The sequence below is a fragment of the Lepus europaeus genome, chromosome 10 (genome assembly GCF_033115175.1).
Source record: "Lepus europaeus isolate LE1 chromosome 10, mLepTim1.pri, whole genome shotgun sequence".
In the NCBI taxonomy this organism is placed as follows: Eukaryota; Metazoa; Chordata; class Mammalia; order Lagomorpha; family Leporidae; genus Lepus; species Lepus europaeus.
In genome coordinates, this window is record NC_084836.1 from 103,348,486 (window position 1) to 103,372,375 (window position 23,890).

The 23,890-nt window shown below is 47.8% G+C and overlaps 1 protein-coding gene across 1 annotated transcript in view; it reads left to right on the top strand.

The window, feature by feature from the left end:
- The first annotated feature begins 1,770 nt into the window (after positions 1-1,770).
- The window catches only part of PHF20 (PHD finger protein 20), a 138,227-nt gene continuing 116,107 nt past the window's right edge, over positions 1,771-23,890 (top strand). Inside the window, exon 1 of the mRNA XM_062204130.1 lies at positions 1,771-1,855. The gene's annotated coding sequence lies outside the window, so the exon portion shown is untranslated. The remainder of the gene's footprint in view (positions 1,856-23,890) is intronic.

The window sequence follows — 23,890 nt, forward strand, 5'->3', positions numbered from 1 at the left end:
GCTCAAGGACTTGGGCCATCTTCTGCTTTCACAGGCCACAGCAGAGAGCTGTATTGGAAGTGGAATAGCTGGGACTCAAACCGGCACCCATATGGGAGGCCGGCTCCGCAGCCAGTGGCTTTATCCACTATGCCAAGGCGCCGGCCCAGGAGTAATTTTCATGGGTGAGGCATAAGATCCAATGGAGCATTTCTAGATAATATGGTCATTGAGATGACAAACAGACCTGTATGACAAAGTGGGCCTTGCAAGTAGCAGCCTTTTTTTTTTTTTTTTTTTTAAGATTTATTTATTTGAGAGGTAGAATTACAGACACAGAGGGAGACAGAGATTTTCCATCCACTGGTTCACTCCCCAAATGGCTACAACAGCCAGAGCTGGGCCAATCTTAAGGCAGGAGCTGCTTCTAGGTCTCACATGTGGGTGCAGGGGCCCAAGCCCTTGGGCCATCTTTCACTGCTTTCTCAGGCCATTAGCAGAGAGCTGGATTCAAAGAGGAGCAGCTGGGACTTGTTCCAGCCCTCATATGGGATGCCAGGGCTTCATGCCATGAGCGTAACCTGCTGTGCCACAGCTCTGGTCCACAACAGCCTTTTTAAGGGCCCAAAGGCTGTAAAGAACTTAGAGCACTGAAACAGAAAGTGAGTTTGGCCAGAGGCTGATGTAGATGAAGAGACTGTAAGTTGTCTGTCAGTATCTAGTAGGGCAGTGATATGCCTAGATTTACATTTAAAGGAGTGCAAAACAGGATGGGGTGCAGTGCCATGGGTTAAGCAGAGGCTTGGGATGCCTGCATCCCATATAGGATTGCCTGGGGTTCAGTCCTGCCTCCTGTCCTGCTGACATGTCTGGAAGGTAGCGGATGCTGGTCCAAGTACTTGGGTTTTCGCCACTCACTTAGGACTGAATTCCTGGCTCCTGGCCTAGCTGGGCTATTGTGGGCATTTGGGAATCAGACCAGCAGATATAAAAGATTTGCTTCTGTCTCTTTCTCTGATTGTCTGCCTTTCAAGTAATAACAGTTTTTTTTTTTTTTTTTTGAAAAAAATAAGTGTGATCTGGCTGCCCTGTCTCTCCAATGAGAAGTCATCATTGCCCTCAGAAAGAACTTCAGCATTTCTCCTAGGGGCTTGCCAGATCCCCATCAGGGGAACATCTCAGACTCTTGTAGCGACTTTGACCTTGGGCTCTGGAGACAAACATATAGCTTCTTTTTCTCAGCAGCAATTTCCTAGCAGTTACTGACACAAAGCAGGGGAGGGGTGAGTGCAAAGGCCCTGAGGTGAGAAAGAACCTTCAGGCTTAAGGGCTTGAAAGGAGCTGAGAGTGTGGAGCAGCTGGATGTGTAGGACAAGAAAGAGGCAGGTCCTGATGTTGAAGAACCTGGTAGGAAGTCGAGGTGAGGATTCGGGTCTTAATTTAGAGGAAGAGGGAGAAGGATTTTGAGTATAGGATTGCTTTTGACAAGCTATGGGATCCTATGGGGGAATTGTCATTTTGGAGAGGTGATAGTGGTCTACATCCTTGTGGCGACAGCGTCTACACCCGGCCTTCGCGTGACCTCAGCAGTTACGGTTGAGGACGGACTTCGCGCGTGTCCCATGGACGGTCGGCCTGGTTTCCCGCGCGTCAGGGCAGTGGGCGTGGTCTGCTGGAGCCGTCGCCACGGAAACTGGGCGGGGCGGGGCCGAGGGCGGGGCCGCTGGAGCGCTGCGTCACCCGGTGGTGGCGATGGTGCGTGTGTGTGGGGGGCGGGGGATACGCTGGGCGCGTCCCTGGGGTCACGTGGTGCGCGGCACGCAGAGTCCTTCTGTCGGTTGGTCCTGGAGCGGCGCAGCAGGAGCGGGGCCGTGAGGTGAGCTCGCGGCGTGGCGCGGCAAGACGAAGCCGGCTGGCTGGGGCCGGGTCGGGCCGGGCCCGCGCCGCGCGCGCGCGCGCGCGCCGTTCGGGCGGGAGCGGTGACGGACGGCCCCGCTGCTCCGGTCCCCTGCCCGGCCCCGCTCCCCGCTTGCCTCCGCTTGCCCAGCCCTGAGGGAGGCCCGGGGACCGCTGCTGAAAGCGTGGCGGGCGTGCAAGCGGCGCCCAATGCCCAGGGCTGCCCGCGGGAGTGACGGTGGCCGCAGCCAATCAGCGCCGCCCGAGGGGGCTGGGCCGTGGGGTGCGGGCCCGGGGCGCGGAGCGGGCCGTGGCGGGGTGGGGGGGGTGCGGGTTAGGGTTAGGAGCTGAGCCTGGGCGGTCTGGCCCCTGGGAGCCACCATCACCACCCGCTGTTGTTGCCTTGTGCTTTGAGGACGCGGTTTCTTTTATTGACTCATGTGATTCTGGGTAGCACGCCCCTTTCTCAAGACCCCGAATATGGGAGTGTCCCGTTTTCTGTAGTTTTTAAAGATCTGGGCCATGCACCCCCTTTTTCAGCTCGGACTCTGGAATTTTATCATAATTTCTGAAGCTCCCCAAACTGAGGGAGTACCTCATTTCCCCAGCCCCTCAGACTGGGCGCACAGTTCCTGTTTCACGATTCCTTCCAATCTGAATACGCACTGTTTCTAATTTGGAGGTTCACCTCGTCACCAGGGCCCTCAAATATGGGATCAGTAACCAGAGTTTTGGGATATACTCCAAGGAGTAGTCGTCTGTTTCTGGCCCCAAATCAGAACATGTTTTCCAGAATTTCTTGAGTTTAGGGATTATTTCCTTTCCTCAGCCCTTCAAATCTGGGGGTGCACCTCATGTCGAGTCTATACAAAATGGGATCCATGCCCTAAAGTTTGTGAGCTCGTACTTCCAGTTTCATAAATAAGGGAGTTCGCTGCCTCTTCTAGTTATTGTGTTCTTGGGGTTAACTCCTTTTTCAAGAGAGACTGATTTTCCTATCTGAGAGAGTGTTTCCTGTGTCCTCCGGATGTACCAAATGCACCCCTTCTAGCTACACGACCTCTGGGATGTGGCTGCCTTCCTGGCGCTGCATACATCTGGTGTGCACAGCTTCTTCCACAGTTCATTCTCAGGTGGTTCTTGGGCCTGCCTTCCTACCTTTCTGGCTTTTTGCCAGCCAGGATAGCTTCTTTCCTTCCATTCCTTCCCTCGTTGGAGCCGCATTTCCCTTTAGGTGCTCTCCCCTCTGGTCAGGGCACCCATTTCCTCTTCCTCTGGCGAGTGCCTGTCTCTTTTCAGCATAGCACTTTCTCTCTGCTTCCGTGGCTTTTTTTCTGTGCACACTTCTATAGTCAGACCTGCTGAATATCCCCACCTCCATCCCAGGATCCCTCTTAAAAGGGTGCCTGCACATGGTTTGCTATGTCAAATATATCTTTCATCTGCAGACAGCCCTCCTCTCTTGGCTTGCTACATCCCCAGGCTTTTTGTTTGTTTGTCTGTTTCGTTTCATTTGGTTTCTCATTCCCTTTGGAAACTGATCTGCTTATTGAGTGGCTATAGAGATCTCCTTCTCTTCCCCTTTTGTGGAGGTGGCCTTAAATCCAGGCCTGCCTGGCCTCCCAGCACTGGAGTCAAATGCAAGGAAAACCTCTGCATTACTTTGGTTATTCATAGGATAATTAGTCCTCCTGGTGGTTTGCTTCTGTCAGATTCTGGTTAGGTTGGTTTCATTTTCTCTGCTTTATCTACCGGTATTAAGTAAAAAAAAAATACCCTCGAGATTTTTCTAGTTTTGTATTGCTTCTAGCCCTTAAGTTTCTTTCCTACCTTGGCTTTCTTCCTTTTATCGAGAAAATAAGCCATTTGAAGGAATTTTCTTGGATACTCTTTGTTCTGGTCCTTTTTGTGTGAGAGGGGGATAGATATTTTTCCCTCCCTGTCATCCTCTCCAATATCTGCCAATCCTTACCTTTACCTACTTTAAAGTCTGCAGATATCTGGGACTTCTTGTCTCTTAAGAGCCTCCCAGTAGGTTCTTTCTTTTGTATTTCCCTCTGCCTTTCCAGAATTTTCTAGGGGGTTTCTTAGCCTGAACTCCCAACCAGATTAATTTCTTCACAGCTGGAATCTCAAGTGCTTAGGGGATAATGACACCCCTGACCTTTCTCTCTTTGGGGAAGTACTTGAATGTGCAGCTGTGTGAGGCCTCAGTGGGGGAGAGTTTGGGTCTGAGAAGCTCCACCAGTAGGACTAGGCAGGAAAATACTGCATTTTCAGGACCACGTCCTTCTGAATCTCATTTGGAAGCTGGATGCTTGCCAAGCACCTGCTTCTTAGGGATGCTGAGGGATTTAATGATACTTCCAGGAACCTGTAGGAATTAATGGGGCCTGTGGAGAACTGCTCTGAACTCAGTGTTGGAACCTGAATAAAATTATTGTCATTGTATTTTCAGAATAACTAACATATTTTATACATGAAAGCCCTGGAAGTAAGTTGTGTTAGTTCAGGAAGTGAAATAGATCACACACTGAGATCATATGGTTATTAGTAAGTACTAAATTTATAAAAACTTTGGAGGTCTAAGAAGTACCTAATAAAATATGGTGTGCTGAAAATAAACAGGAACTTTGTCTTTTTATTTGTTAGATATTTTATCTGTATCCTGCCTATAGGGCATCCTTAAAGTATTCAATTTCAGTGTTTCTCAAACTTGAATGTACTTGGAGGTCTTGATAAAATGCTGATTCTGATTTGGTGGATCTGCACTAGGGCCCAAGTGTCTGCATTTCTAATTTGTAGGTGGAGCTAATGTTACTCAGCAAGGCTTTGAGTAGTGAGGTTCCATATACAAAGCCAAAGATTTCTCTGAAAATAGGAAGAAGGTAATTAGCTTTATGCTGGTGTAATGTTTTTCCATTTTTTCCTTTATCCAGACACACATTCCTTTTTTTGTTTTGTCTTAAGATTATTTTATTTATTTGAAAGGCAGAGGTACAGAGTGAGAAGAAATAGAGATCTTCCATCTACTGGCTCATCCCCCAAATGGCCACGACAGCCAGGGCTGGGCCAGACTGAAGCCAGGAGCTTCATTTGGGTTTCCCACATGGGTGCAGGGGCCGGCCCAAAGACTTATTTTATTTATGTGCAAAGGTCCCAAAGACTTGGACCATCTTATACTGCTTTTCTAGGTGCACTAGCTGGGAACTGGATCAGAAGTGGAGCGGCCAGGACTCTATCCGGCACCCATTTGGGTTGCTGGCATTGCAGGCGGTGGCTCAACCTATTACACCACAGTGCTGTCCGCATATCCAGATATACATCCTTTAAAGTTTATGTAAGGCCAGCTCCTTCTGAAGACTATTAATTATACTTATTTATAATTATTCCAACATTTAGCTTTTTTTTTTTTTTTTTTTTTTTTTTTTTTTTTTAAGATTTATTTGAAAGGCAGAGTTAGAGAGAGGGAAAGACAGAATTTTCTGTCTGCTGGTTCACTTCCCAAATTGCTGCTGCAGTGGCCAAGGGTGTGCCAAAGCCAAAGCCATGAGCCAGGAGCTTCATTTGCATCTCCCATGTGGGCGCAGGGGCCCAAGCATGTGGGCCATCTTCTGCTGCTTTCCTAGGTGCATTAGGGAGCTGGATGGACTTGTCTGGTTTTCTGGGTTTTGGAACTGGGCCTTGGAAAGGCCGAGGTAAAAGTAGGTGCCTGGATCCTGAATGGAAACTGCTGGCTTGTCTTCTAAGGGGTTGGTCCTCAAAGGCAGTGGGGAGGGGGGGCAGATGACAGATGACATTCTTTGGTGGGGATCATGGCTTACCTATTTGTCTGTACCTTGTTAATTCTCTGTGTGGTTTTCCTTTCCTTTCTTTCTTTCTTTCTTTTTTTTTTTTTTTTTAAAGATTTATTTATTTATTTGAAAAGAAGTTACAGAGAGGCAGAGGCAGAGAGAGAGAAGGAGAGGTCTTCCATTTGCTGGTTCACTCTCCAAATGGCCTCAATAGCCAGAGCTGAGCTGATCCTGGAGGTTCTTCTGGGTTTCCCACGTGGATGCAGGGGCCCACGGACTTGGGCCATCCTCCACTGCTTTCCCAGGCACATTAGCAGGGAGCTAGATTGGAAGTGGAACAGCTGGGACTTGAACTGGTTACCCATATGGGATGCCAGCACTGTAGGTGCGGCTTTACCCACTGTGCCATAGTCCTGACCCCAATAGTTTTCCTTTCTAAATACCTTGAGATCCTCTGTACCTGTTTCCCTGACTGTCACCTGTCATGGCCCTTTTCCAGCGTGATCCTATTCCTGGCTCTAATCAGGACAGCCTTGATTGTCCATTTGTCCCTGGCCCTTCCACTCCCTCTCCCTCCCTCACATGAATGTCGGATCATTTTCAGTAACAGATTTGATCTGGATTTGGCTCTAGTCCCAACTTTTCCACTGAACGTGAGACTTCAGGCAAGTCACTTAACACTGCCACTGGGCTGCCTCCCCGTTTGTAAAATGAGGGACTGAGGGACTGATTATATCCGAGGTCTGCTCTGCTCTGGGTCTTTGTCAGTGCCTTGCTTAGAAACCCAGTTGTCTGTGGGCGCTCATAGCAGATCTGATTTCCTTCACGTGCTCTGTTGGGCAGTCTGCCAGTCATTGCCTTGTGCGCATCAACTTCTGCCACTGTCCTTTCCCAGCCGCGGCGGCCAACTTGGCCTCACACCCAACTTCAGCCTTCTTCTGACTGCGTGTCCTCTGCAGTTCTAGGCTGTATTTCATTCAGAACGGCCTAAAAATTCTCCCAGAGGTCTTGAGTTCTCTGTTCAATGTTTTCTCCTTCCCTGCATCACTGAGAGAGAGGCTGTATTTTATATACAAACCAATTTACTGTTAAGTTCTCTTACCTGATAAGTATTTTAAAAAGGTCTTCCCCTCCTCCACACCCAGCTTTCTTTTTGCTTTGAATTAGCACCGAGGTAGCAGAAAATGTTTTTATTTTTAAAAATAAGAGAGGCAGGCCAAGAACTCCCATCTGTTGGTTCACTCCCCAAATGCTGACCACAGCCAGGACTAGGCCAGCCAAAGCTGGAAGCCAGGAATTCAGTCCAGAATTCCTCCCATGCCTCCCACAGGGCTGGTAGGAATCCAGTTATTTGAGTCATTGCTGCTGTGGTCTCTGCATTAGCAGGAAGTTGGAGTCAGGAGCCAGAGCCAGGTATGGAACCCAGATAATCCAAAATGGGACACAGGCATTTTAATGTGCCCTGGTAGTTGCGGTTTAAAGGGGAAGCAGGTATTTTGCCTTTGGCTGGAATTGGGAAACTGAGGTGCAATGCTTTTAGACCCCTTTCCCTAAAATCTCCCATATCTCTGGGAATCAGCTACCTGGTTACTTCTTCCTGGATTTTAAAGGTGATTAAAATTGGCCAGCGCTGTGGCTCAATAGGCTAATCCTCCGCCTGCGGCACCGGCACACCAGGTTCTAGTCCCTGTCGGGGCGCTGGATTCTGTCCCAGTTGCCCCTCTTCCAGGCCAGCTCTCTGCTGTGGCCCGGGAGTGCAGTGGAGGATGGCCCAAGTGCTTGGCCCTGTACCCACATGGGAGACCAGGAAGAAGCACCTGGCTCCTGCCTTCGGATCAGCGCGGTGTGCTGGCCCCAGCAGCCATTGGGGGTGAACCAACGGCAAAAGGAAGACCTTTCTCTCTGTCTCACTGTCCACTCTGCCTGTCCCCCCCCCCCCAAAAAAAAAAAAAAAAAAGACAGATGTCAATGCTGCCTAGAAATAGGGGGTTATTAAAGGTGTATTTTACCTCCTGACTTTTGTCCCCTTCCTCTTCTTAGGAAGTAATATGGAGGATGCTTACTTTTTTTTTTTTTTTAAAGATTTATTTATTTACTTGAAAGGCAGAGTTACAGAGAGGCAGAGATAGAGGGAGAGAGAGAGGTCTTGCATCCGCTGGTTCACTCCTTTAAATGGCAGCAATGGCCAGAGCTGGGCTGATTCAAAGCTAGGAGCCAGGAGCTTCTTCTGGGTCTTCCCCATGGGTGCTAGGACTTGGGCTATCTTACTGATTTCCCAGGCCAGAATAGAGGGCTGGATTGGAAGTGGGCAGCTGGGATTCGAACCGGCACCCATATGGGATGCTGGCACTGCAGGCGGCAGCTTTAACTGCTATGCCACAGAACTGGCCCTACCTTTTTTTTTTTTTTTTAAGATTTATTTATTTATTTGAAAGAGAGAGAGAGACAGAGAGAGAGAGAGAGGGAAAGAAATATCTTCCATCTGTTGGTTCATTCCCCAAGTAGCCACAACAGCCAGAGCCAAAGCCAAGAGCCAGGAGCTTCCTCTGGGTCTCCTGTGTGTGTGGCAGGGTCCCAAGCACTTGTGCCATTGTCTGATGCTTTCCCCAGGTCATCAGCAGAGAACTGGATCAGAAGTAGGGCAACCAGGACACCAACCAGCGCCCATATGGATTGCAGGTGGCAGCCTTGCCAGCTACGCCACGATACTGGATGCACATTTTTAGAAAAAATTTTTCAATAAATTTAAATTTTTAAAATAATGTATTTTATTTGAAAAGCAGAGAGATGAAAGGGACATAAGTGATAGACTTCTATTTGCTGTTTCACTCCCGAAATACCTGCACAACTGGGGCCAGGCCAGGCTGAAGCTGGAAGCCTAGAACTCCATCCTGGTCTCCCACATAGGTAGCAGGAAGCCTAGTACTTGAGCCGTCTCCTGTGGCCTGCAAGGTGCACATGAGCAGAAAGTTGGAACTGGGGCTTGAGCCCAAGTACTATGATATGGGATGTGAGCGTTCCAAGCAGCGTCTTAACTGCTGCACTGAACACTTACCCCACATTTTCCTTTCTTTGTTTCTTTTAATAAGGATTTATTTGTTTATTTGAAAGGCAGAATTACAGAAAGAAAGAGGGAGAGACAGCAAAATCTTTCATCTGCTGGTTCATTCCTCAAATGACTGCAATAGCCAGGACTGGGCCATTCTGGAGCGAGAAGCCAGGAACTTCTTACAGGTCTCCCACGTGGGCACAGGGGCCCCAGCACTTGGGCCATTATCCACTGCTTCCCCAGGTGCTTTAGCAGGGAATTGGAAGTGGCGCAGCTTGGACACGTGGGATACTGGCTTTGCAGGCTGCAGTGTAACTTGCTATGCTACAAAACAGTCTTTGAGCCAAATTATTGTATGTTTAGTCACTCTTCTGGATTGGATTATAAGCTGGGGTAAAGAAGTGGGTGCCGTCTTACCTACCTTTCTCAATGACTGCTGCTTACAGGTTTATTTCTTTATTTTTCGTGAGAACAGCCCTCCCCACCTTTAAGTTTTATTCATTTTTATTTGTTTGAAAGGCAGAATAGTGAAGGGGAGAAGAGGAAGTGGGGGTGAGCTCCCGTCTGCTGGTTGACTCCCTAAAATGCCCGTGACAGCCTGGACTGGGTTGGGTGGCAGGGGCCCAGTTAGTTGAGCCCTCACCACTGCCTCCTTGGATCTGCATTAACAGGAAGCTGGAGTCAGGAGTTGGAGGCAGGTGTTGAACCCAGAGAGTGTGTTCCAGAATGTGGGTGTCCCAACCAGGAGTCCAAACACCCATCTCAATTTGATTCTCATAGGTTCTTGACTGACTAACCATAGGATAACCTGATAACATGTGGTAATCAAAATTGAAACTCTGATTTGTAGTAATACTTTCACAACTTTGGTATATCCTGGGCTAGGTCTCCAGTTGTAGTTTGCTTTCTTTGGCTAAATAATGAAAGTAATAGACCTGTAAAAATTCTGTAAAATTTTAAGAGCCTGGTATGAGTCACCAAGTGCAAATAGGGGAGTTATATGAAAGGGAGACAGAGCTTGATTTGGTGAACTTTGGGAAAGAGGGAGAGGCGGGACCTAGAGAAGGATTTAAAATGGAGTGTTTACTTCATGACAGTTTATCCCATGCCTGGGATTTTAAAGGCTGACTCCCAGGCATCTTAGATAAGTACAGTAGTTAAACTCTCTGTCCAAGTAGAGACCTGATTTTCAAGAAGTCTGTTTCCTACTTGGTAAAGGTCATGGGTAGATGGATTGACACGCCTTCCTTGCTTGTACCTGTGCACAGGTGTTGGACTTTCTAGGTTGTAGAACCCTGGCCTGGAACTGTAAGGATTTTGCAATAATGATAGCCATAGCTAATGTTTTTGGAGCACTCTGATGTCATGGAATCCTCATAGCTGGTTTATTATCCCCTCTAACAGAGGGGAAACTGAGACTAAGTAACTTGGCTGAGGTCATTTAGCTAATAACCAGAGCTTGGGTGCAGTTCGGGTTTTGTTGCCTCTAGTTCTAGTGCTCTTACCGCCTCTGTCCACAGCTGCTTTACGTTTTTTTTAGCAGGGGTAGGGAATGTCTGGCTCACGGGCTGCTTAAGGCCTGCAAAATCATTTGGTCCAGCCCTGCCAAGGTAACTGCAGGCAGGCTCAAAATTCAATAAATCTATATAGCAGGCTAATTTTTAAGTTGATAATTTTGAATGGCCTATGAATGGTGTTAAAAGTATCCACATGGCTCCTGGCAGAAAATAGGTTCCGCACCCCTGCTGGGTTTGAATAAATTACTTTAATTACAGGATCAAACAGGTGGCAGCCTGGAACTCAGAGCTGAGGCACTTTGCCACCCTCACACCAGGTTTCATTCCTGACCATGCAAATGTTCTTTAACTGTAGAATCCTTTCAGCACAGGCCACCTCTTTCCTGTCAGTCTGTCTTTCTTTCCTTCCCTGCCTCCCTCTTTCCTTCCCTCCCTCCCTCCTATCTTTTTTTTTTCAATGTTTTGTGTGGTAAAATACACATAAAATTTACCAGCTTAACCATTTATATATATAATATATATATATTTAAAGATTTATTCATTTATTTGAGAGGCAGAGTTATAGACAGAGAGAGGAAGAGCCACAGTTCACTTCCCAAATGGCTACAGCAACTGGAACTGAGCGCATCAGGAGCCCAGAGCCTCTTCCAGGTCTTCCACGTGGCTGCAGGGGCCCAAGCACTTGAGCTATTTTTCACTGCTTTCCCAGGCACATTAGCAGGGAGCTGGATTGGAAGTGGGACAGCTGGGAATTGAACCGGTGCCCATGTGGGATGCCGGTGCGGTAGGTCATAGCTTAACTGGCTGTGCTACAAGCCCCTTTTTCTTCCTTTTTTGAGGCTTGTGGACATGGCTGGATTGGGTTGCTTGATTGTCCTTGGTCCTATGAAGAGGTGCTTGCAGTGTAGTGTGTTTTGATGAGTAGGAAATTGGTTATGCTGTGACTCCGGGACACTTTAATATCTGCAATTCGGAAGGCCAGATAGTTGCAAAGGCTGCCTTTCATGTCCAGGCTGCATGTCATGTGGCGGTAAGCACCCAGGATTTAGTCAGAATGCCTGAATTTAGTTTCAGCAGCTGCCACTCTGTGGCCACATGTAACTTGGGCACGTGGTTAAACCTCTGACCTCTCACTGTGGAATGGACATTGGAGGCAAATGTTCCAGGATGGCGAGTTACTTGACCTAAGTGGACTTTGGGTTCCTCTGTCAAGTGTTTTCATAGCTGCCTCACATTGATCATTGGCAGTCTTCAGAAATATTACTCTGCTAACTGACACGTGGGAATAAAAAACCCCAGTTTATATGGTTATCAAAGTTTGGTAATCCACAGAGAATTGAGTGTGTGTGTGTGTGTGTGTACTTTGTTTTTCATCTTATAAAATGTAAATTCCTTCCATTGGGTTGGGAAGAGAGAGGAAAAAAAATTCATCCCATGGGCTGTGGTTGTTTATGTGTGTTTCATCCATCACTTTATCAGTAGTGTCCATCAGAGATAAATGGTCTTCAGTTTTCCTTGTTTTCACATGCAAAATCTTAATAGTAATCTGGTAATAACACTGGTGTTCAAGTATCCCAAAGGCCTTGCTTTTTTTTTTTTTAAACTTTTATTTAATGAATATAAATTTCCAAAGTACAGCTTATGGGTTACAATGGCTTCCCCCCTCCCATAACTTCCCTCCCACCCGCAACCCTCCCCTTTCCCGCTCCCTTTCCCCTTCCATTCACATAAAGATTCATTTTCTTTTTTTTTTTTTTTTGACAGGCAGAGTGGACAGTGAGAGAGAGAGACAGAGAGAAAGGTCTTCCTTTTGCCGTTGGTTCACCCTCCAATGGCCGCCGCGGTAGTGCGCTGCGGCCGGCGCACCACGCTGTTCCGATGGCAGGAGCCAGGTGCTTCTCCTGGTCTCCCATGGGGTGCAGGACCCAAGGACTTGGGCCATCCTCCACTGCACTCCCTAGCCACAGCAGAGAGCTGGCCTGGAAGAGGGGCAACCGGGACAGGATCGGTGCCCCAACCGGGATTAGAACCCGGTGTGCCGGCGCCGCAAGGCGGAGGATTAGCCGTGGCGCCGGCTTTTGTTTTGTTTTTAATAAAGATTTATTTATTTTACTTGAAAGAGTTACACAGAGAGGAGGAGAGAGAGAGAGGGGCTTCCATCCGCTGGTTCACTCCCCATTTGGCTGCAGCGACCAGAGCTGCGCTGATCCGAAGCCAGGAGCTTCTTCCAGGTCTCCCACGCAGGTGCAGGGACCCAAGGGCTTGGGCCATCTTCTGTTGCTTTCCCAGGCCATAGCAGGGAGCAGTATAGGAAGTGGAGCAGCTGGGACTCGAACCCGTGCCTGAATGGGATGCTAGCACTGCAGGCGGCGGCTTTACCTGCTATGCCACAGTGCTGGCCCCAGGGAGCTGTTTTTGAAGTGGAGCAGCCAAGACTTGAACAGGCTTCCCATATGGTCTACAGGAGGCAGCTTAAACCACTGCACCACACTGTTGGCCCTGGCTCTGGCTTCTGATTCTACTCCTTGCTAATGCAGACTTTGGGAGGCAGTGGCAGTGGTGATGGTTCATATATTTGGGATCCTGCTACTTACCTAGAACCTGGATTAAATTCCTGGCTTCCAGCTCTTCCCAGCATTTGGGTAATGAAGCAAGGATAGGAAGTCTCTCTTAAAAAAAACAAAAAAAAAAAAAAAGAAGAAGAAGAAAAATTATTTTGAAGGAAGTTCTGCTCAAATCTCAAGTCTTGAGTCTGGTATTTGGTGCAGGGGTTAAGATGCCACCCAGGATTCCTGCATCCCATATTGGAGGGCCTGGGTTCCAGTCCTGACTCTGCTTCTGATTCCGGCTTCCTGCTAATGTGCACCCTGGGAGGCAGCGGATTGTGGGTGAAGTCCTTGGGTCCCTACTACCCTCATGGGAGACCAGGATTGAGTTCCTGGGTCCTGGTTTCTGCTTGGTCCAGCCCTGGGTTTTGCAGGCATTTGTGGAAATGAACCAGTGTATAGAAGAGCTTTCTGTGTCAGTCTCTTTGTTTTTCAAGTACGTAAAGGTAAAATAATCCCAGTTCCTACACCTAAGTGGATAACCGTGGGCAAAAGTTACTTATTTACTTTAAATTCCTTGTTCCCTCCTCCTCTGTAAAATGGAATACTATTGGGGGCTGACGTGGTATGGTGGTTAAGCTACTGCCTGTGATGCTAGCCTTCCATATGGGTGCTGGTTTGAGTGCTGGCTGCTTGACTTCTGATCCAGCTCCCTGCTAATGTGCCTAGGAAAGCAGCAGAGGATGGCCCAAGACCTTGGGCCTCTGCACCCACGTGGGAGACCGGGAAGAAGCACCTGGCTCCTGGCCTTGGACTGGCCCTGTTCCAGCCTTTGTGACCATTTGGGGAGCGAACAGTGGATGGAAGATCTCTCTCTCTCTCTCACTTTGCCTTTCAAACAAATAATAATTTTGTTTTTAAATGGGACACTACCACCAACTTCTCTGTGTTGGGAATGAGACATTTGTCAAGGATTTAGCATGTGGTAAATACTCTGTAAATGTTAGCCATTTCCTGGTTTTAATAATAAAGGCCAGAAATAAAAGTTAATATTTAAAGAATAAGGAAATTAATGGTCTATTAAATTTAATTTTTGTATCTTTAAAATGTCACAGGTATTGAAAGTGTTGTAATTCAAGAAAATATCTATGGCAGCTATATCAGATAATGGCTCCATCTTCAAATCATTTTCCTTTGTAATATGGTGATAAAAAATGTAATATGGTGGTACTTCAATTCAGAAATCATGTAAGAACAGCTAAGGTGTATTTAATAAAAAGAACCTCCCCTTCCCTCAAAAAAGAGGGGTTGTACAGAAAACTCACTGCAGAGCTAGACTCTGAAGTCCACAGCCTGCAGACAAGCTGCACACTGGAGCCACCAGTGACTGAAAACCCAGATAGAGCATTTCTTGGGCCTCAGGAACAAAGTCAGTGTCTGTTTTCAGGTGCCTTCTTTCCTAAGCTTTGCCTTCCTCCTCTGCCCCCAAGGAGCAAGGACAGTGCCATTATTCCAGTTGCCTTCCCCGGCATCTCACTTTGCACACTGCTCCATGTGGTCATCTCCTTTAATCCCTATAACCCTTGATGTGGGTGATGCTGGTCTGTTTTCCTGTTTTTCTTTGCGTTTTGCCAGCTTGAAAGAGCTGATATTATCTCGTCTAACCAGTATGGGACTGCTGTTTCAGGGCACTGTTTGTTAGCGGTGGGGGTGTGCCTGTGAGGAGCAGGTCCCCTCTTGGAGAGAGGAGGCTCACACATGCGGGTTCAGTACGGAGTGAGGAATGTGGTGACGCAGACGGTAGGTCAGGCTGCCGTGGAGAATATAGGGGTGAGCAGCTGGCCCAGCAAGCCCTCTAGGGAGTTGCTGATGGCTGAGCCCAGTCCTGAAGTACCACAGAGGAAGCAGCTTGCTTGTGCGAAGGTCCTACAAATCAGAATTGCAAGGAGCGTAAGTGCGACAAGAGTGTGCGTGGGCTGCGAGAACGGGGATAACTGTGTGCCGGTCTCTGTTGAGTAACCTTCATCTTCATGACACTTGCGATGGTGTGAAGGAGGTGCCAGTAGTTCCCTATTTTGCAGATGAGAAGCCTGGGGTTCATAGAGGAAATGACTTGTACAGGGTTATCTGGGAAATGGTGGAGCTGGGATCCCAATGAGGACAGTCCCAGTCCAGGGTTTTTCTCCTGACCACTAGGTGCAGCTCCCCGTCTGCCAAGCTTGCCTGCTCCCCCCTTTTCAAGCGGTCATCTTTAGACTCCTGTCTGATTTGATCCCTGATGGCCGCAATGGCCGCAATGCTGCTCTGAGTGTCTTGAGCTCTTGCTGTAGGGGAGTGACTGAGTGGTTTTAATACAGAGAGGTTTCACGACCTGGTTTGCAGTATAACAGTGGGACTGCTGTTTCAGGGCACTGTTTGTTGGCGGTTGGAGGTGCCTGTGAGGAGATGATCACCTCTTGGAGAGATGGGCTCACACAGGGAAGTTCCGTGCAAAGTGAGGAACATTGTGACCCAGAGGCTTACCGTGTAGAAATCTTACTGTAGCCGCAATATGGAAGATTAGCAACAGTGATGGTTGATTGGATTCAGACTACTTGGGTTCATGCCTTGTCCCAAAACTTGTTAGTTTTCTTATTTGGGCCTCTTTTTGAACCTCAGTTATTAAATAGGAATAACAGTAATTGCTATAATCTGGATTAGAACTGATAGGGTTCTGAACTGGGCAGCTCTTTGGCAATGGGAAACCTAAAAGTAGGTCCCACAAAATGGTGACTGAGTGGGAGGTGAAAGGTCAGGGTGCTGCCCATGTTACTGGCTTGGCATGTTGGCTAATCTTGAGGGCTTAAACTGTGATGGGAGAAAAGGAGAAACAGCTTGTAAGGGTGAGATGGTTAGCGTGGTGAGGTTGAGTAATGTGTCAAAGGTCATATAGCAAATACATTTGAGAGCCAAGCCTGGGCACCAGGCCATTTTCATTGCTTCTGGGAAGACCCACTGATTTAAAAACTCATTCTTGGTCATTTGGAATGAGTCAATTCAACCTGTATTTGCTTGACAGCCTGAATTTTAATTGTGAATGAAAAAGTGTGGCTCTTGGAGAACACATTTCAAGTGTGTAGGAAGAAGGTAAGGGAATTTCTGAGGCTGATTTCTGTTCTCCCTCCCTCGCCACATCCCTGACTGCAGCCTTCCCCCCTCTTTCCTTACCCTCTCAAGCAAAATGGACTGATTCGGCTCTTTTGGTGTGACTGGGAAAGGGCCCTACTTGATCCAGCTTGTCCTTCCCCAGCACTAGTGATGAGATGTGTTCACTTGGGTATTGGGTGCTGTTGGTTAATATTTCATCATAACATTGCCTGTCGTCCTTGCAGCCTGTGTCCTTTTTGCTAGTATACCGCCATTACCATCATCATGCTGAATATTTATTGTTTACTGTGCTAAGTCCTTTCCATCCATTAACTCATGTATTTTTCACAGCCACTCCAGGAGGTTGAGATATTTAATCCCCTTTTACAGGTGGGCAGATGGAGGCTCATTGATTTTTCTCATCAGTCAGCCAACAATGATGGGAGTCAGAATTGGCCAGAATCTGAGTCTAAAATCTCTGCTCTCTCTCCAGAGCACTCCCTGGCCTTCCTTTGAGGGAGAACTGTTGGCCCAGAGGCCCTGTGGAGGCTTTCTCTGGGAGACATCGGTGTGGCTGGGTCTGTTGATTATGTTGATGCTTTTCCTAGGCAGTGGTGTGGGCTGCAGGGAGTGTCTGCCTCTGGGCTCAGGGCGGGCTGTCTTTGCCTTCAGTACATTCCCTCTGCCTAAAATTTTTTCCCCCAGATTTTTACATTTGCTGTTTCTTTGTCATTTTTTAAAAAGATTTATTTATTTATTTGAAAGTCAGAGTAACACCGAGAGAGAGGAGAGGCAGAGAGAGAGAGAGAGAGAGAAAGAAAGAGAGGTGGAGAGAGAGAGGTCTTCCATCCGGTGGTTCACTCCCCAGTTGGCTGCAACGGCCAGAGCTGCACCAATCCGAAGCCAGGAGCCAGGAGCTTCTTCCAGGTCTCCCACATGGGTGCAGGGGCCCAAAGACTTGGGTCATCTCCTACTGCTTTCCCAGGCCACAGCAGAGAGCTGGATTGGAAGTGGAGCAGCCGGGTCTCGAACCGTCGCCCATATGGGATGCTGGCGCTTCAGGCCAAGGCCTTATGTGCCATGGCGCCAGCCCCCTCTTTGTCATGTAGGTCTCAGTTTAGACCTTGGCTCTCCAGAGGGCCCTTTTTTAGCCTTACCTGAAATGATTGCTTAACATGTTCACATTATTTTGTTGTTACCCTACAGTGCCATCTTTGTGAGAAATTATATTTTGATGTATGTGTATCTTACACATCTGCTTTCCTCACTAGAGAACAGGAATGGGGGTGTCTGTCTTTTCTAGCACCTGGCACACAGCAGGCAATAAATGTTTGTTGAATGGAGAGGACATGAAGATTTAAACTGGTCTTTCTTCTGAGTGTTGCTTCTAGAGGGGCTGCACTGAGTTTAAAAGGCGCCGTCACTCTTCAGTGGAGGTGGACTGAGAGCTAGCTGCTGGTGCGCACTGATGGGTAATCCCAACACCTCTTCTGTAGTATCTGTTGAATGGAATTTTGTTCCTCTAAACATGACCCAGAATTGACTGATTGAAAGCTCTTTTTTTTGGCAGGCAGAGTGGATAGTGAGAGAGAGAGACAGAGAGAAAGGTCTTCCTTTTTGCCGTTGGTTCACCCTCCAATGGCCGTTGCGGCCGGCGCATCGCGCTGATCCGAAGCCAGGAGCCAGGTGCTTCTCCTGGTCTCCCATGCGGGTGCAGGGCCCGAGGACTTGGGCCATCCTCCACTGCCTTCCCTGGCCACAGCAGAGAGCTGGCCTGGAAGAGGGGCAACCGGGATAGAATCCGGCGCCCCAACAGGGACTAGAACCCGGTGTGCCAGCGCCGCAAGGCGGAGGATTAGCCTGTTAAGCCATGGTGCCGGCCTGAAAGCTCTTTTTCTATATCCATCCATCACTTTCGTTTTTTAAAGATTTATTTTATTTATTTGAGAGTCAGAGTTACACAGAGAGGGGAGAGGTGCAGAGAGAGAGAGAGAGAGAGAGGTCTTCCATCTGCTGGTTCACTCCCCAGATGGCCGCAATGGCTGGAGCTGCGCCGATCTGAAGCCAGGAGCCAGGAGCTTCTTCAGGGTCTCCCACTGCGCCACAGTGCCAGGTCCCCCCCCCCCCCCAACCCCAAATCCATCACTTTTAATTCTTTATTGCTTTCAATCCTTACTCCCTCTTCTCATAGTACAATGGAATTGTTGGGGGCAAGGCCTCCAGTAGCCATGGCGACTCTTTCACCTTTCCCTAAATAAAACCCTAAGTCCTTCTCAGTACAACATTGACTGTAAATGTTTTATGAATTCCCAAAATTCTCTTACCACTTATTGAATATATGCTTTGTGCTAGATATTGTTGTAGGTGTTTTGCAAACCTTTGTTGTTTAATCCTTATAGGGATATTATCTCCATATGATAAGTGAAGAAAGAGTACTCACAGATGTAGACCATAAATAAGCTTGGGGTAGTGGTTAAGTATCTGAATTCAGGGAGATGGTGCTGTTGCTCAGTGGATTAAGCCACTACCTACAACACCAGCCTCCCATAGGAGTGCCGGTTGCTCCACTAACAACATGCTTGGGAAAGACGTAGAAGATGGCTCAAGCGCTTGGGCCCCTGACACCCATATGGGAGACCTGTATGGAGTTTCAAGCTCCTAACTTCAGCCTAGGTCCGCCCCAGCTGTTGTGATCATTTGAGGAGTAATCCTGCAGATGGAAGACATCTCTCTTCCTCTCTAACTCTGCCTTTCAAACAAATTAAAAACAAAAAAGGAATCTGAACTCAGAACCACTGGGTTCACATACTGTTGCTTGCTCAGCTCCCTATTATATGGGTATAATAGAGTATCCTTAACTTTTCTTTATTTCTTATCTTTTTTTTTTTTTTTTTTGACAGGCAGAGTTAGACAGTGAAAGAGAGAGAGAGAGAGAGAGAGAGAGAGAGAGAAAGGTCTTCCTTTTTCCGTTGGTTCACCCCCGAAGTGGCCGCTACGGCCGGTGCGTTGTGGCCGGCGCGCTGCGCTGATCCGAAGCCAGGAGCCAGGCGCCTTCCCCTGGTCTCCCACGCGGGTGCAGGGCCGGAGGACCTGGGCCATCCTCCACTGCACTCCTGGGCCACAGCAGAGAGCTGGACTGGAAGAGGAGCCACCAGGACAGAATCTGGCGCCCCGACTGAGACTAAAACCCGGGGTGCCGGCGCCACAGGCGGAGGATTAGCCAAGTGAGCCATGGTGCCAGCCTATACTTCTGATTATTATAAGGATTAAATGAGTTAATATATGTAGGTTTACTCATTACTTATTTGAAAGGTATTTGACAGAGTGGGACAGAGGGAGACCTGCCATCCCCTGGTTCACCGTCTGTATGCCCTCAAAAGCTGGGACTGGGCCAGGCCAAAGCCGGGAGCCAGGAGCTTCATCTGGGTCTCCCATGTGGGTGATAGGAGTCCAAATGCTTGGGACATCTTCCTCTGCCTTCCCACGCCATTAGCAGGGAGCTGGATCAGAAGTGGAGCATCTGGGATTTGAACCAGTGCCCATATAGGATGCTGGTGTCTCAGGTGGCTTCACCCGCTATGCCACAACACTGGACCCTGTTTAAGGGTATTTTGTGTCTATTCTGTTTTGGAAAGTGAATTCAGATTCTCATAATTTCAGTAGCTTATAATATTCTCTTTCATTTATTAGGGATCTATCAAATTTATAGTGTATTATACTGAGTTTTATTTAAAAAAAAAATTTTTTTTTTGACAGGCAGAGTGGACAGTGAGAGAGAGAGACAGGGAGAAAGGTCTTCTTTTGCCGTTGGTTCACCCTCCAATGGCCGCCACAGCTGGTGCGCTGCGGCCGGTGCACCGCACTGATCCGAAGGCAGGAGCCAGGTGCTTATCCTGGTCTCCCACGTGGATGCAGGGCCCAAGCACTTGGGCCATCCTCCACTGCACTCCCTGGCTACAGCACAGAGCTGGTCTGGAAGAGGGGCAACTTGGACATAATCCGGCGCCCCGACAGGGACTAGAATCTGGTGTGCCGGTGCCGCAGGCAGAGGATTAGCCTATTGAGCCACAGTGCCGACCATAAATATTTTTTGTTCTTAAATGTGTGAACAGTATCTAATTTATCCAAGATCACCTGTAAAGAATTATTGTTTCTTTTCTCAAATTCACAAATGATTTACTTTCATTCTGGGCTGTGTTCGTCAGATTGCAGTGACTGTGAGTCCAGGATTATAAGCAGTTTTGTAGCTTGTTCCTTACTCCCAGATTGAGGTCTAAAAAGATGGCTACAGTCAGGCCCTCAGGGAGTGTTCCTAGTTTTTTTTCTTACTAAAAAATTAAATATTTCTGCTTGTTATAGAATGATGCAACAATTCTGACACAACATTTGAAAAGCATCCAATTACTTTATCTTTGTGTATTCAAATTATGTTTATATTTACAGATGTGAATGTAAGCATAGCAATACTTTGGTAGAGGAAAGAGGGGAGGGCCTTTGAGAAGTGGTTTGACTGCTTCTGGAAAATCCTATTAACTTTTTTTTTTTAAAGATTTATTTATTTATCTTCCATCCGCTGGTTCACTCCCCAATTGGCCATAAGGGCCAGAGCTGTGCTGGAGCCAGGAGCCAAGAGCTTCTTCTGGGTCTCCCATGAGGGTGCAGGGGCCCAAGGACATGGGCCATCTTCTACTGCTGTCCCAGACCATAGCAGAGAGCTGGATGGGAAGTGGTGCAGCCAGTTCTCAAACCAGTCCCCATATGGGATGCTGGTGCTTCAGGCCAGGGCATTAACCTGCTGAGCCACAGCGACGGCCTCATCCTATTAACTTTTTTTTTTTTTTTATAGATAGAGTTAGACAGTGAGAGAGAGAGACAGAAGACAGAGAGAAGGGTCTTCCTTCCGTTTGTTCACCCCCCAAATGGCCGCCACGGCCAGAGCTAAGCAGGTCTGAAGCCAGGAGCCAGGCGCCTCCTCCTGGTCTCCCACTGGGATGCAGACGCCCAAGCACTTGGGCCATCCTACACTGTCTTCCCAGGCCACAGCAGAGAGCTGGACTGGAAGAGGAGCAGCCAGAACGAGAACCCGGCACCCATATGGGATTCTGGTGCCGCAGGCAGAGGATTAACCAAGTGAGCCACAGCACCAGCCCCTTATTAACGTTTTATTTTTTTATTTTTTGACAGGCAGAGTGGATAGTGAGAGAGAGAGAGAGACAGAGAGAAAGGTCTTCCTTTTGCCGTTGGTTCACCCTCCAATGGCCGCTGCGGCCGGCGCATCATGCTGATCCGAAGCCAGGAGCCAGGTGCTTCTCCTGGTCTCCCATGCGGGTGCAGGGCCCAATCACTTGGGCCATCCTCCACTGCCTTCCCAGGCCATAGCAGAGAGCTGGCCTGGAAGAGAGGCAACCGGGATAGAATCCGGTGCCCCGACCGGGACTAGAACCCGGTGTGCCGGCGCCACAAGGTGGAGGATTAGCCTGTTAAGCCACAGCGCCGACCCCCCTTTTTAACTTTTAATTAGAGGGATTTCTCCTGCCTTTCGTTTCTGTATGTTGGGGAGATTATATTTACATTACTTTACACTTTCCTTTTTTGTGTTAGAAGATTACATCATTGGGGGCCAGTGCTCTACCTCTCAAATAAATAAAATCTTTAAAAAACAAAAAAAGAATAAAATTCTTGCATTAGAGAAATTGCAGGAGCGTGCAGGTCTTTGGCCTAGCAGTTAAGACACTGGTTGGGTCTCCCACATGCCGTATCAGAGCACTTGAGTTTAAGTCCCCGCTCTTGTTCCTGATTTCAGCTTGCTGCTAATGCATACTCTGGGAGGAAGCCGCTGACAGTTCAGGTGACTGGGTCTGTGCCACCCATGTGGAACTCCTGCCTTCTAGTTCTGGTCTGGCCCAGCCCCAGCTGTTGTGGGTATTTGGGGAGTGAGCCAGTAGATGGGAGTATCTGTTTTCTCACTTTGGCTTTCTGTTTGTGTGCCTCTGTCTCTCAAATAATAATGAAGACTACAGAGGTGGGTGTTTGGCCACCAGTTACAGGCTGTGGGCCAGTATCAGAGTGCTTGGGCTGGCTCTGGCTTCTGTTTCCAGCTTTTTGCTACTGTGGAAGTACATAAGTAAAATTCTTTAAAATATTTATTTATTTACTTGGAAGGCAGAGTTACAGAGAGCCAGGGGTGGCGACAGAGATCTTCCATCTGTTGGTTCACTCCCCAAATGGCCGAAATGGCTGGAGCTGGGCTGATCTGAAGCCAGGAGCCAGGAGCCAGGAGCTTCCTCTGGGTCTCCCTGTGGGTGCAGGGGCCCAGGGCTTTGGGCCAACTTCTGCTGCTTTCCCAGGCACGTCAGCCTGGATTGGAAGAGGATTGGAGAGCTGGATTAGAAGTGGAGCAGCTGGGACTCTGACCTCCACCCGTATGGGATGCCAGCACTGCTGGCAGGGGCTTTATCTGCTTTGCCACAGCTCTAGCCTCAAACATTGTTTTTTTGATTTGCATTTCCATTAATTGAAGGTGAGGTTATGTGGATATAATATCATATGCTTATTAGACCTTTATATCCCCCCATCTGCCAGTTCATACACTTTGTCTTTTTTTACTTATTTTCTTAATTAACTAATTAATTAATTAGAGGAGGTGTGGGGGAGAGGGAGCCATAGAGTTCTCATCTGATGATTCATTCCCCAAGTACTGGCCACAGCCTGAACTAGGCCTGCTGGCACTGGGAACTCAGTCTGTTACTGGAGGTGGCTGCTCAGAGGTTCTTGTTTTCGTGCAAGAAAAAATTCGTACGTAAGAGAGAGAGCACTGAGCCTGCCACCCAAATTTAATGAGGAGAAACACACCTGACAAACCAGGTGAGCTACTCAGGAAAGAACTGAGAGCCCAGCCTGTATTCAGACAGGAGTTTTCAAGGTTATGGGTATGGGCCTCTGTCCCCACCTCCCCACCCCCACCTTAGATGTTGTTGATCAGAGGGTTTTATGGATGTAGTTCCTGAAATTCCTCCCAGAACTTTGTAAGGGTGTGGGGTGGGGAAGATTCCGGAAGCTGCCCCAGGAGGATTGGGGCCCACTGATGTGTAATTACTGGTCAGCCACACAGAGGAGCCACCTAACAAGGCTTTCTGACAAGGCCAAGACTTTTATGTGTAAATGCTGGTCTGCTCTCAAGGCTTCTATATTTCATCTCTCATTCAACCACACAGAATTTCCTATTTTCCTCAAAAAATAAATAAATAAATAAATAAATAAAGTCCTTTTTTGGCCCCTTATACACAGATAGGCTAATGCCTACCTAACAAATCCAGGTCTCCCTGGTGGGAACAGAAATCCAAAGGAGCTTCCTTGCTGCCTCCCAGAGCCTGCGTCAGTAGGAGGCTGGAGTCAGGAGCTGGCACTCCAGTGTGGGATGCAGGCATTTTCACTGGAAGCTTGGCTGCTGGGCTCAGTGCCGGCCTTTGCTTTGCCTATTTTAAAGTGACAGGTTGGACTTTCTGTCCTTGTTTGTATGCAGTCTTTGTTAATAAAGGAAGTTAGCTCTTTGTCCTTATGGGTTGAGTTTGTTTTTGTGAAAGTGATCTTTGAACTGTGCTCTACTGCATACATTTAAAGCTTTCATTACCACTGATGCAGGGAGCATTGCTGACTGTATTTAAGGAAATAAACTAGGCTAGCTGTCTCCTGTGTGGCAGTGAGTTTCCATAGAAGGGAAATTTGAATATAAAGGAGTAACGTGAAGTCTTGCCACAGTCTTTAAAATGGAATCCCAAATGAATATAGATTGCATCTGACTGTTTTCTCTTAGTCTCTTCCTCCTGTGTCCACCCGAAACCATGTTATGTTCTTATTCTAGAAGTTGGAGATTTTTGGAAGGAAAAGTTAAGGTCTTAAAGGATGGATACATTTAAAGCTTCAGAATCTTAGCCCTCTTGTATCTTCAGAAAAATTATTTGTGTTTAAAACTAAATGTAAGGG